We start from the raw sequence: 14308 nt of genomic DNA, 5'->3' as shown, positions 1-14308 counted from the left end.
ACAGGGTGAGGTTCATCCATTATATTTTAAAATAGGAAGGTTCAAATTACATATTTGAATTGCATCTATGTGCTGGATTCAAATGTCCCCCCCCCCCCCCCTTCCTTTCTCAATTGTGCCCGTCAGCAGCTATTCTAAGGTTGCTGCCAATGGGTGTGACACATTAATTTCTTCTGTGGGGTACACTGGACTCCACAAGGATTCACATTGGGGTGTAGAGTAGGATCTTGATCTGAGGCACCAACCGGCTCAAAGCTTTTGACTGTTCCCAAGATGCTCAGCGCATTCTCCTCTATAACCCCGCTTCCATGAACAGGGAGCTCAGTTTGTAGTTGTTGTCTTCAGTAGCAGGCCACTTAACAGGGGCCTGCCTCAAGCAGCCTATTCTTAGCTATTAATTTTGACAAGAAAAGAAGAACTTTTTTTATGAGAATCTACAAGGGCTGCAGCAGGCTAGGTCTAATAGACATCTTTACTGCAGCTTCATCACTCCCAGCGGCGCTGTATACTCCCGTGCCCTGGTTGCTGGGTGACTGCAGAAGAAGCTCCGGTTTCTTCCTAAGGTCAGTCACACACAATGTAACACCCCGGTATAACAAGTCTGTAAACTATGTGGAACAGGTCAGGGATACCTTGATGGACTATTCCTCCTTCAGCAGCAGCTCTTCTCTATTCCTGGCAGAGAGGCAAGGTTTCCCCAGACACAAAGAAAGGCAGGCAGGGCTTTGTATGAAAGAATAAATGGTTTACCACATAACTCAGAAAAGGAACTGATTACAGTAGGGAAGGGAAAGATTTGATTCAAGCAACTTAAACACAGACACCATATACACTTTAAGTCATTACACAAATGGTAATATAACTAAATCTGAGATTAATACTATGTTGCTTAGTAATAGAAATCAACTTATGCAGACAATATTTAAGTCCCAGATAACATTGGTGTCACAGCAGGGAGTCTCTATGTGCACGTTGGGGCCCGGTTATGTTGTTACATAGTTATATGCAGCTATTGTCTCCTTTAGCTGTGAACAAAATATTGTAGCTCTGTGTAGTAAAGATGATTGTTTAAAACAAACTGGAGCTGCTTCCCATGTAAATCGCTGCATAGGTATAGTAAATATAGGATAATGTCCTTTGCAGTGGAGTAGGTTTCAATATAAATATGGATTTATCTCACCCAGTCAATAGATGTTTCTGAGGCAGTTTCCCCTCAGATGTAGGCCAGTCAGCATTGGTATAAAGGCTTTATACTCTCCTGTCTCTGACACTTGCTGTGCACTCTCTTGGCTGAGAGTGTCATGGCGTTCTTACTTGTTAATTGCTGCACTTCCACTGCTGTATTTTGCACTACTGCTTACTCTCTCATGCAATTTTCAGCTTATTTGTCTCCCCTCTCTCAGCTGCTCATCTCTGCGTAATGGCGTCGCCAGCTCTTTCCTCACCATGGCTCCAACTGACTTCTCAAACTGCTGTTCAATTTTCTTTTAAATAAACTTTATTTAAAATGGCACAGGCAACTACACTGTTGTCAAAAATGTCCTTGTTGTTATGGGATATCACTCGTGCCCCCCCCCCCCCAAAACATGCGTGTCCTCACGCATTTTGGTTTTATCCCTATATAAACTTCTCACTATATCCAGTCACATTCATTAGTGAACACAGTTTATGTCTGAAACATTAACATTTATCAACATTTTTAACATCAGTATCTGATAGGTATAATTCCTTTTGTGCTATAGTACATTAACACATGCTCCTGGAGCAATCGGTTGAAATCTGGACAGTATATGGTCTTGAAAAGTTTGTCTAGGAAACCTCAACCCCCCTGCCATGGATGAGTATTGAACTCTTTCTAAACTGTCTTTGGGACATGCTGTACAAAACTGCAGCTGACTATGGTGGTTTTCTGTTTTGCAAGCCCTAGTCTTCTTGCCTCCTTGTCGGTGACAAACCACCTTAGTCTGCTGTAAATACATTTTATGAGCCTCTTCCATTCCATCTTGGGATTCAGTATCACAGCTGGTTTGGGACAATGGATTCTGGAGAGAAAGAGGCAGCAAGGTTCTTCTTACAGAACAGGTTGGACAGTTTCGGCACCATCTCTTGATGTCTTCCCTCATTTCAACCCAAAAGAACTTTTTCCAGATGCTTGTTTCCATCCTTTTGCACCCAGGGTGACCAGACTTGTCGTGATATTCTTCAAGCACATAACAAGCACTTTGTCTTGGAATTACAAGTTGACTGATCCTATAATGAGTATTAGGATCCACACTACATCGAACCAACTGTCCTTTCTCTTCAAACAGCCTTTCTCGCTGTCTCAACAACTTCAGGAGTTCTGGCGAGGATTCTTGCCTTTGTCGCTTGGTCAGGTATTTCCCAGTCTTCAGTAAGGCTTTGAGGTGTCTTATCATCTGACTTTTATCTTGCAGGTGGTCAAAACTGGTTCCTTGAATAGGTTGCTCACAGTTTCTAGAACTGGATGCTATATTATTCATGCCTAACATTGAAGCATTCTTTCGGATAATCTGGACACTGGAGATGGGCATTTCTATCATTATTTGGCTAGCCTTATTTTTTTCATGTTCCTCTCTTACAGATAATTCTGTTATCATTCTTCCCTTTTGTTTGGCTATCCCAGGTTGAAGGCCTTGTTTCTCCTGGAGCTTGTCAGTTTGAAACTCTCCTTGGAGTGCTGCTACGAGCTCCTCACAGCAGTTCCGCAACACATTCATGCCCACTATCACTGGAGGCAATCCATCATCTTGGGCAGTGGTGATGATGAAGCCTTGCTGTGGTAGCACTGTTCGTCCGATTTGAATTTCAGCTTCCCAGTATCCTTTGCAAGGGATGCAGTGCCCATTGCTTGCAATCGGGTTTATCAATGTGGAAGTTGACGGAAACATCTGTTCCTCAGTCCAATGCTGCTCAAACTGTGTTGCTTGTATTGTGGTCACTTGTGATCCAGTGTCTAAGAGAGCGGGCATTGAGACTCCATTGATGCAAACTTGAACCACCGGGCATTGGCTAACATAACGGGTTAACCACATGAATTTGGAGTTTAAATGATCTGGCTGCTCAAATTCTCTCTTAATTTGTCCGCTTCCTTCACAGCTTTGAAAAATGGGTCGCCTTTGGGAGGCAAAGTGGTTGGAAAAAAGTGTCTCCCTGTTTCTATGTAGGTCCCATTGGGAACTGTTCAGTGGTCTCCTCTCCTGGCACCATTCCATTTCTTCATGGAGCAGTGCCTGCTGTCTCTTCAGAATCTGCAGGTCTCTGGGCATCTCTGTCACACCACGTGTCAGTTCAGCCAGCTGACCTCGTAACTCACTAGAAGAGTCAAATATGCATGTCTTTGAACATGGCACTGTCACTCCTTTTACTGTAGGTGGGTAAGTAGCTCCTTTAAAACTTGACTCCTGGGCATCAGAATTCTCTTGATACCGTGGCATCTCTGGAATAGACTCTTGTGGAACAGCCCCTGAAGTAAGACTGGAGCCTAGAACTTTAATCGCAGCCTCTTTAAAATCCAGGAATGTGCTTCCAGGCTTCTGCAATCTCAATAGTCGCAGCTGAGTTTTTACAAATTTGCCCCTTGCACCTTCAGTGAACTGGTCCAATAACATTTTCTCTTTGTCATGCACTTCTGTTAGGGTCTCCTGCCCTGTGCTGCCACGTCGTCATGGCAACCGGGAGACAAGTGCTGGTGGAGTGACCTGAGCGCAGCTGATACTCCGGTTCGGGTCTTTTGCTGTGCAGTGGTTATAGGCTCTGTGCACGGCAGGGGATCCGGTGCTGGTTTTTGTGCTCACAGTCTGTGAGGTCTGAGTGGGGCGTGGACAGCACCTGCTTTATAAGGCCTCTTTTCAGAGTAAGCAGATGCTGCTGAATCGTTGTTGGTTAGTCAGTTCATGAAAGTTAGCCAGTACTGTGTAGCTTTGTATTTGTTTGTTGCTTACTGCAAATAGGCCTGGGGATTTGGTATTACACTCTGCCAATCCAGACCTAGCAGTAAGACTGGAGTCAGTCGTTTAGCTTGCTGGGGTTCTGTTACTACTCTGTGAACTTAGCAAGTTTGCGGCTGTATTCTAAGACTTGCCTGTCTAATCCTGTCTCACTGTGCTAGGTGTCAGGGGTCAGTTTAGTGGCAGTAAGCTAAAACCTGTGCACTGCAAGTGAGAATTAGGATTGTGGAGAATCTCCTTGTGTCTATCATTCCATCTCTGACCAAGGAGTTTACTGCCACACCCGTTGGTAACCCTTTAGGGTTTTGCTGTTGCCCTTAGCAACAGCATTTCGGGTTCTTTACGTATTAAAACACAACATCTTGCTTTTTCTATCTGAGCAGTTCTAATACAAGGGAGATACCCAGTTCCTTAGCCTCTGGGCTTCTCTGTTCACTTTGTGTGTATTTTGTTACCCTATCACCTTCTGTGTACGTTATGTCATATTCCCCAGTTTGTCTGTGAGTCCATTTGTTTTGCATAACAGTTCAAACACCAGTACATTCCTGCAGACACTGGAGTGCATAACAGTTCTGACACCAATACTTTCCTGCAGGCACTGGTGTGCATAACATATTCAGCAGCCCAATACTCCTGTTGAAATTTTGTGGGAATATGGAGCATACCCCTCAAAATACGTTGCAACAGGTGGTCGATCAGGTGCAGGTCCTGACTCGACAATTTAATGATTTGTCCATTAAAATGCACACCTCCCAGGCTGCTGGCGGAGCTCCCGCAGCAGCAGCACCTGCAGGGGTTAAGGAGCCGAAAGTAAATCTCCCGGATCGTTTTTCTGGAGATCGCTCGCAGTTCTTTTGTTTCAAGGAGAGCTGCAAGCTATACTTCCGGCTTAGGCCTCAGTCTTCTGGGTCGGAGATTCAGCGGGTGGGCATAGTGATTTCCTTGCTACAAGGAGACCCACAGGTCTGGGCATATGGGTTGCAGCCTGACTGTCCGTCGCTTAAAAGTGTTGATGCTTTTTTTACGGCACTGGGCATGTTGTATGATGACCCTGACAAGACGGCCTCAGCCGAGGCTCAGATTTCGATCCTTAAGCAAGGGCGAAGGCCAGTTGAGGTTTACTGTACGGAGTTTCGGAGGTTGGCCCATGATACCCAGTGGAATGACCCAGCCCTGAGACACCAGTACCGAAGAGGTCTTTCTAACCAGATAAAGGACCAACTGGTACAATATCCCTTGCCTGATAGCTTGGATCAGCTCATGCAGTTATCCATCCGGGTGGATAGATGGCTGAGAGAGCGTAGGCTTGAAAGGGAGACTGAGATTTCCTTCCTTCCCAAGGGAACCTCAGACTCTGAGGAATTTTCTGAGGAGCCTATGCAGATTGGGGCTACCCGCCTCTCCTCGCGTGAGAAGACGCGGAGGAGACAGCAGGGGTTGTGTTTGTACTGTGGGAATAAAGGTCATGTGGTAGTATCATGCCCAGAAAAGCCGGAAAACTTCAGGGCCTGAGGGTGATGGGAAATATCCTGTCAGGCCAGAAGTCAGAATTTCCCAAGAAGACTTTTATCATTCCGGTGACCTTGAAGATCCTCGGTCAAACTGTCAAGACTGAGGCCTTTGTGGACAGTGGGGCCGACGGGGTTTTTATGGACCGCCAATTCGCCCTGAAACACTCTGTTCCCTTAGTACCCTTGACATCGGAAATTGAGATTTGTGGGTTAAACGGGGAACCATTATCCCAAGGTAAAATTACCTCTTGCACTAGCCAGATTTCTTTGTTTATTGGAGCCACACACTCTGAAAAATTGTCCTTTTATGTGACTGTCTGTACTTTTGCCCCATTGGTGTTGGGGTTACCCTGGTTAAGGGCCCACAATCCTCAATTTGACTGGGTCTCTGGGGAGATTCTTAGTTGGGGTACTGATTGTTTCAGGAGTTGCTTGAGCCTTCCAGTCAGGCTCTCGCAGCTAAGTTTGCCAGGATTGCCAGGGTGTTATGCAGATTTTGCAGACGTGTTCTCCAAAAAAGTTGCAGAGGTACTACCTCCCCATCGCCCCTATGACTGTGCCATTGATTTGTTGCCAAATGCTAAGCTTCCCAAGAGCAGGTTGTACTCCCTGTCACGTCCTGAGACTCAGGCTATGGCAGAGTACATTCAGGAGAACTTGGCTAAGGGATTTATCAGAACTTCACAGTCTCCAGTTGGGTCGGGGTTCTTCTTCGTGGGTAAAAAGGACGGTTCGTTGCGACCCTGCATCGACTTCAGGGAATTGAACCGTATCACGATTAAAAACTCATACCCACTGCCTCTCATTTCGGTCTTGTTTGACCAGCTTCGTACTGCCACCATTTTTTCTAAGATTGACCTACGCGGTGCGTACAATCTAATCCGAATAAGAGAGGGGGATGAATGGAAGACTGCCTTTAATACCCACTCAGGGCATTATGAATATTTGGTGATGCCTTTTGGGCTCTGTAATGCCCCGGCAGTCTTCCAGGATTTCATGAATGATGTGCTCAGGGAATATTTGGATAGATTCTTAGTTGTATACTTAGATGACATCCTAATCTTCTCCCATTCCCTGGAGGAACATCGGAAGCATGTACGCTTAGTCCTCCAGAAACTCAGAGACCACCGGCTTGGGGCGAAGCTGGAGAAGTGCGAATTTGAAGTTCAGCAAATCGCATTTCTAGGATATATTATCTCCCCAGAAGGTTTCCAAATGGAGGGTTCCAAGGTACAGGCAGTCCTGGATTGGGTGCAGCCCACTAGTTTGAAGGCGCTTCAGCGTTTCCTGGGCTTTGCAAATTTTTATAGACGATTTATCGCTGGATTTTCGTCTATAGTGGCGCCCTTGGTGGCACTCACTAAGAAAGGGGCGGATGTTGCTCACTGGTCTTGTGAGGCTAAAGCGGCTTTTGCCCGTCTCAAAAGGGCATTTGTTTCGGCCAAGGTGCTGCGACACCCAGATCCAGAGCGTCCTTTTGTGGTGGAGGTGGATGCCTCTGAGATGGGTATTGGGGCAGTGCTTTCTCAGATGGGAGTGTCTGATAATCGCCTTCATCCCTGTGCTTACTTTTCCCGTAAATTTTCGCCTGCCGAGATGAATTATGACGTGGGTAACCGGGAATTGTTGGCTATTAAGGATGCACTCGAGGAGTGGAGACACTGGCTTGAGGGGGCTAAGTTTGTGGTCTCAATTCTCACTGACCATAAGAATCTGGCATATTTAGAGTCAGCGAAGCGTCTCAATGCCAGGCAGGCACGATGGGCTTTGTTTTTTGCTCGCTTTAATTTTTTGATAACATATCGCCCTGGGTCAAAAAACATCAAGGCTGATGCGCTCTCGCAGAGTTTTGCTCCAATCCAGGAGACCACCGAGGAGCCGTTGCCCATTGTTTCCCCATCATGTATTAAAGTGGGCATTACCCAGGACCTCTTATCATTAGTCCTTAGAGCACAGGAGCAGGCTCCTCCAGACCTTCCGGTAGGTCTTTTGTTTGTGCCTCCTAGGTTAAGACAGCGAGTGTTCCTGGAATTCCATGCCAAGAAGTCGGCAGGTCACCCGGGTATTGCCAGAACTCGGGAGTTGCTATCTAGGGCGGTGTGGTGGCCCTCGGTGGCTAAGGATGTGGATCAGTGGGTTCGGGCATGTGACATCTGTGCTCGAAATAAGACTCCTAGAGGGGTTCCTGTTGGCCCATTACATCCACTCTCTATTCCATCTAAGCCATGGACCCACATTTCAATGGATTTTGTGGTGGACTTGCCCAAATCCTCGGGGATGACAGCCATCTGGGTTGTCGTTGACAGGTTTTCGAAGATGGCGCACTTCGTTCCACTGGTTGGGCTGCCATCAGCCAGACGCCTGTCTGAATTATTTATGCTGCATGTTGTGCGTCTCCACGGGTTGCCACTTGATGTGGTCTCTGACCGCGGATCCCAGTTTGTGGCCAAATTCTGGAGGGCATTTTGTTCCGATCTCCAGATTTCTGTCAGCTTGTCGTCAGGCTACCATCCGCAGTCTAATGGGCAGACTGAAAGGGTGAACCAGTCCTTGGAGCAGTTCCTCAGGTGTTATGTCTCCAAGTGTCAGACTGACTGGGTTGCTCATCTGTCCATGGCGGAGTTTGCCTATAACAACGCGGCTCACTCTGCTACAGGGATCTCTCCCTTCCTTTGTGTGTATGGGCATCATCCTAAGGCCAATTCTTTTGACCCCTGGACTCCACGCCTGGTGGTTCCTCTGTGGTTTCGGTCCTTAGAGGTATTTGGCGGAAAGTGAAGAAAGCCCTTGTGTCTGTGTCATTAGTGACCAAAAGGGTTTTTGATAAGCGGAAAAGACCCTGCAGCTTCAAATTAGGAGACTTTGTCTGGTTGTCTACCAAGAATTTGAAGTTGAGACAGCCATCTCATAAGTTAGGCCCCCGGTTCATCGGCCCTTATAAGATCACCAGGGTTATCAATCCGGTGGCATTTCAGTTAGATCTGCCCCGTTCTTTGGGTATCAATAAAACATTTCATTGTTCCCTTTTAAAACGGGCGATTAGTAATCCTTCTTCCAGTGGAAGACCTTCCCCTCTTCTGATACGTGGCCAGAGGGAGTTTGTTGTTGAAAGGATTCTTGACTCCAAGGTGGTTCGGGGTCGGCTGTCATTTTTGGTGCACTGGAAGGGGTATGGCCCGGAGGAGCGGTCGTGGGTGCGCAGTTGTGATCTTCATGCCCCCAGACTGATACGCTCTTTCTTCTCGCAGTTCCCCGATAAACCCGGTGGTAGGGGTTCTTTGACCCCTCGTCAGAGGGGGGGTACTGTTAGGGTCTCCTGCCCTGTGCTGCCACGTCGTCATGGCAACCGGGAGACAAGTGCTGGTGGAGTGACCTGAGCGCAGCTGATACTCCGGTTCGGGTCTTTTGCTGTGCAGTGGTTATAGGCTCTGTGCACGGCAGGGGATCCGGTGCTGGTTTTTGTGCTCACAGTCTGTGAGGTCTGAGTGGGGCGTGGACAGCACCTGCTTTATAAGGCCTCTTTTCAGAGTAAGCAGATGCTGCTGAATCTTTGTTGGTTAGTCAGTTCATGAAAGTTAGCCAGTACTGTGTAGCTTTGTATTTGTTTGTTGCTTACTGCAAATAGGCCTGGGGATTTGGTATTACACTCTGCCAATCCAGACCTAGCAGTAAGACTGGAGTCAGTCGTTTAGCTTGCTGGGGTTCTGTTACTACTCTGTGAACTTAGCAAGTTTGCGGCTGTATTCTAAGACTTGCCTGTCTAATCCTGTCTCACTGTGCTAGGTGTCAGGGGTCAGTTTAGTGGCAGTAAGCTAAAACCTGTGCACTGCAAGTGAGAATTAGGATTGTGGAGAATCTCCTTGTGTCTATCATTCCATCTCTGACCAAGGAGTTTACTGCCACACCCGTTGGTAACCCTTTAGGGTTTTGCTGTTGCCCTTAGCAACAGCATTTCGGGTTCTTTACGTATTAAAACACAACATCTTGCTTTTTCTATCTGAGCAGTTCTAATACAAGGGAGATACCCAGTTCCTTAGCCTCTGGGCTTCTCTGTTCACTTTGTGTGTATTTTGTTACCCTATCACCTTCTGTGTACGTTATGTCATATTCCCCAGTTTGTCTGTGAGTCCATTTGTTTTGCATAACAGTTCAAACACCAGTACATTCCTGCAGACACTGGAGTGCATAACAGTTCTGACACCAATACTTTCCTGCAGGCACTGGTGTGCATAACAACTTCCTCAGGGTCTGCTTGCTGAACATCTCTGAGTGCTTCCTGCAAGCTGAGGGCATAGCCCCGTAGTGACTCTCCTGGTTGTTGCTTTCGAGCAAAGAAGTGCATTTTAAGTTCTGACACTGTCCTTGTGTCAAATGTGGTAGCAAGCCTGTTGAGGATCTGGTCCACAGTCTTCTTCTCTTCAGTAGGCCAAGAAGTAACCTCTCTAAGTGCAAGCCCTTTCAACTGTCCCATCAAGATCTCCACCTTTTGCTGCTCTTTCAGCGGGTACAGACGAAACAAAGACTGCAGTAGTATCCTCATCAGTTTATTTTTGTCAATTACCATTTTAATAATCGGGTAAAGAAAATTAAGTGGATTTTTGAAAGAAAACAATACTGTCAATATACTATTAAAACAAATTAAAATGGTAAAAGTTATTGTACTTTAAGTAAAAATAAAAGAGCAAAAATATCAATCCCAGTTTTGGATTACTTTAATTAACAAAAAAAAAATGCATATAGCAGAGGATAGTTTCAATCTGCCTACCTCTGGGTTATGGACCCAGCATGCTTCCATTACAGTACTCTGCTGCACATGTAAGTGCAAGAGATCCTGAAGCACTCACTCATCATGGGAAAGTACCAATGTGTTTCTTCATTGGTTGATGGAAGAAACATCTTACAAAAACTCTCCAGATTATTGACTATTTAAAGTTTTTATAGGAAACGTTCTAGATGAATGCTTATTAGCCTTTGTCAGTATGTACTTTTGCAAAGTGTCGCTGTGGCGCAATCAGTTAGTGTGTACGGCTATTAACCAAAAGGTTTGTGGTTCAATCCCACCCAGGGATGTAATTGACCTTGTTATCAGATTTTGGTGATCTTTAAGTAGACAAGTCAAAATTTTGAAAACCCCTGTTATGGTGTAGGGTACCTGGCCTTCTCTGATGTAATCAGCGTTAGATTTGATTCAGTGATTTTATAAAAACAGCTAGGAAGCACAATTTAGCAGTGGGTTGCAGAGAAAAAGAAATATGCTGGCAAAAAAATCCAATTGAGTGATTAAATAGCTCTTCATTTTCTGGCTTTATTTTTATGCTAACAAATTTGTTCTCTGAAAAGTGTCCAAAAAGCCAAGTATCTGATTAACATCTTTGTAGGGATGGTTTTTCACCTATTACTAAATTAAACTTGCTTCATTGGAAAGGCAGCAAGATGCATCCTCATTTCAATATCTACTGAAATAATACAGGTTGACACCAGGAAACATTAACACCACTGCATCCTTGCTGCTTTCTCATGTGGAAGTCTGTTTAATGTGAAAACAAGGTGATATCTAATTAGCACACAGGTAAGGAATTAAGAAAATCTTTATTTAAGGGTGAAGATGTTTCTCACAAAATCGTTGCCCCAATGCATCATTGAAATTCAAGCTGGAAAGATGATTTTAATATATAATTTGTACATTTTGTATTGCTCTTCTGGTGACAATATAGTTTGTTTTTGTCAATTAACATTTTAATAATCGGGTAAAGAAAATTAATTGGATTTTTGAAAGATAACAATACTGTCAATATACTATTAAAACAAATTAAAATGGTAAAAATTATTGTACTTTAAGTAAAAATAAAAGAGCAAAAATATCAATCCCAGTTTTGGATTACTTTAATTATCAAAAAAAAATGCATATAGCAGAGGATAGTTTCAATCTGCCTACCTCTGGGTTATGGGCCCAGCATGCTTCCATTACAGTACTCTGCTGCACATGTAAGTGCAAGAGATCCTGAAGCACTCACTCATCATGGGAAAGTACCAATGTGTTTCTTCATTGGTTGATGGAAGAAACATCTTACAAAAACTCTCCACATTATTGACTTTTTAAAATGTTTCTAGGAATCGTTCTAGATGAATGCTTATTAGCCTTTGTCAGTATGTGCTTTTGCAAAGTGTTGCTGTGGCGCAATCAGTTACTGTGTAAGGCTATTAACCAAAAGGTTGGTGGTTCAATCCCACCCAGGGACGTAATTGACCTTGTTATCAGATTTTGGTGATCTTTATGTAGACAAGTCAAAATTTCAAACCCCCTCTTATGGTGTAGGGTACCTGGCCTTCTCTGATGTAATCAGAGTTAGATTTGATTCAGTGATTTTATAAAAACAGCTAGGAAGCACAATTTAGCAGTGGGTTGCAGAGAAAAAGAAATATGCTGGCCAAAAAATCCAATTAAGTGATTAAACAGCTCTTCATTTTCTGGCTTTATTTTTATGCTAACAAATTTGTTCTCTGAAAAGTGTCCACAAAGCCAAGTTTCTGATTAACACCTTTGTAGGGATGGTTTTTAACCTATTACTAAATTAAACTTGCTTCATTAGAAAAAAAGCAAGATGCATCCTCATTTCAATATCTACTGAAATAATACAGGTTGACACCAGGAAACATTAACGCCATTGCATCCTTGCTGCTTTCTCATGTGGAAGTCTGTTTAATGTGAAAACAAGGTGATATCTAATTAGCACACAGGTAAGGAATTAAGAAAATCTTTATTTAAGGGTGAAGATGTTTCTCACAAAATCGTTGCCCCAATGCATCATTGAAATTCAAGCTGGAAAGATGATTTTAATATATCACTTGTACATTTTGTATTGCTCTTCTGGTGACAATGTAGTTTGTTTTTGTCAATTACCATTTTAATAATCGGGTAAATAAAATTAAGTGGATTTTTGAAAGAAAACAATACTGTCAATATACTATTAAAACAAATTAAAATGGTAAAAGTTATTGTACTTTAAGTAAAAATAAAAGAGCAAAAATATCAATCCCAGTTTTGGATTACTTTAATTAACAAAAAAAATGCATATAGCAGAGGATAGTTTCAATCTGCCTACCTCTGGGCTATGGACCCAGCATGCTTCAATTACAGTACTCTGCTGCACATGTAATTTCAAGAGATCCTGAAGCACTCACTCATCATGGGAAAGTACCAATGTGTTTCTTCATTGGTTGATGGAAGAAACATCTTACAAAAACTCTCCAGATTATTGACTATTTAAAGTTTTTCTAGGAAACGTTCCAGATGAATGCTTATTAGCCTTTGTCAGTATGTACTTTTGCAAAGTGTCGCTGTGGCGCAATCAGTTAGTGTGTACGGCTATTAACCAAAAGGTTGGTGGTTCAATTCCACCCCGGGACGTAATTGACCTTGTTATCAGATTTTGGTGATCTTTAAGTAGACAAGTCAAAATTTCAAAAACCCCTGTTATGGTGTAGGGTACCTGGCCTTCTCTGATGTAACCAGAGTTAGATTTGATTCTGTGATTTTATAAAAACAGCTAGGAAGCACAATTTAGCAGTGGTTTGCAGAGAAAAAGAAATATGCTGGCAAAAAAATCCAATTGAGTGATTAAACAGCTCTTCATTTTCTGGCTTTATTTTTATGCTAACAAATTTGTTCTCTGAAAAGTGTCCAAAAAGCCAAGTATCTGATTAACATCTTTGTAGGGATGGTTTTTCACCTATTACTAAATTAAACTTGCTTCATTGGAAAGGCAGCAAGATGCATCCTCATTTCAATATCTACTGAAATAATACAGGTTGACACCAGGAAACATTAACACCACTGCATCCTTGCTGCTTTCTCATGTGGAAGTCTGTTTAATGTGAAAACAAGGTGATATCTAATTAGCACACAGGTAAGGAATTAAGAAAATCTTTATTTAAGGGTGAAGATGTTTCTCACAAAATCGTTGCCCCAATGCATCATTGAAATTCAAGCTGGAAAGATGATTTTAATATATAATTTGTACATTTTGTATTGCTCTTCTGGTGACAATATAGTTTGTTTTTGTCAATTAACATTTTAATAATCGGGTAAAGAAAATTAATTGGATTTTTGAAAGAAAACAATACTGTCAATATACTATTAAAACAAATTAAAATGGTAAAAATTATTGTACTTTAAGTAAAAATAAAAGAGCAAAAATATCAATCCCAGTTTTGGATTACTTTAATTAACAAAAAAAAATGCATATAGCAGAGGATAGTTTCAATCTGCCTACCTCTGGGTTATGGGCCCAGCATGCTTCCATTACAGTACTCTGCTGCACATGTAAGTGCAAGAGATCCTGAAGCACTCACTCATCATGGGAAAGTACCAATGTGTTTCTTCATTGGTTGATGGAAGAAACATCTTACAAAAACTCTCCACATTATTGACTTTTTAAAATGTTTCTAGGAATCGTTCTAGATGAATGCTTATTAGCCTTTGTCAGTATGTACTTTTGCAAAGTGTTGCTGTGGCGCAATCAGTTACTGTGTAAGGCTATTAACCAAAAGGTTGGTGGTTCAATCCCACCCAGGGACGTAATTGACCTTGTTATCAGATTTTGGTGATCTTTATGTAGACAAGTCAAAATTTCAAACCCCCTCTTATGGTGTAGGGTACCTGGCCTTCTCTGATGTAATCAGAGTTAGATTTGATTCAGTGATTTTATAAAAACAGCTAGGAAGCACAATTTAGCAGTGGGTTGCAGAGAAAAAGAAATATGCTGGCCAAAAAATCCAATTAAGTGATTAAACAGCTCTTCATTTTCTGGCTTTATTTTTATGCTAACA

This window comes from Pseudophryne corroboree, unplaced genomic scaffold (assembly GCF_028390025.1).
Source record: "Pseudophryne corroboree isolate aPseCor3 unplaced genomic scaffold, aPseCor3.hap2 scaffold_1090, whole genome shotgun sequence".
In the NCBI taxonomy this organism is placed as follows: Eukaryota; Metazoa; Chordata; class Amphibia; order Anura; family Myobatrachidae; genus Pseudophryne; species Pseudophryne corroboree.
Note: the sequence above shows the minus strand (reverse complement) of the source record.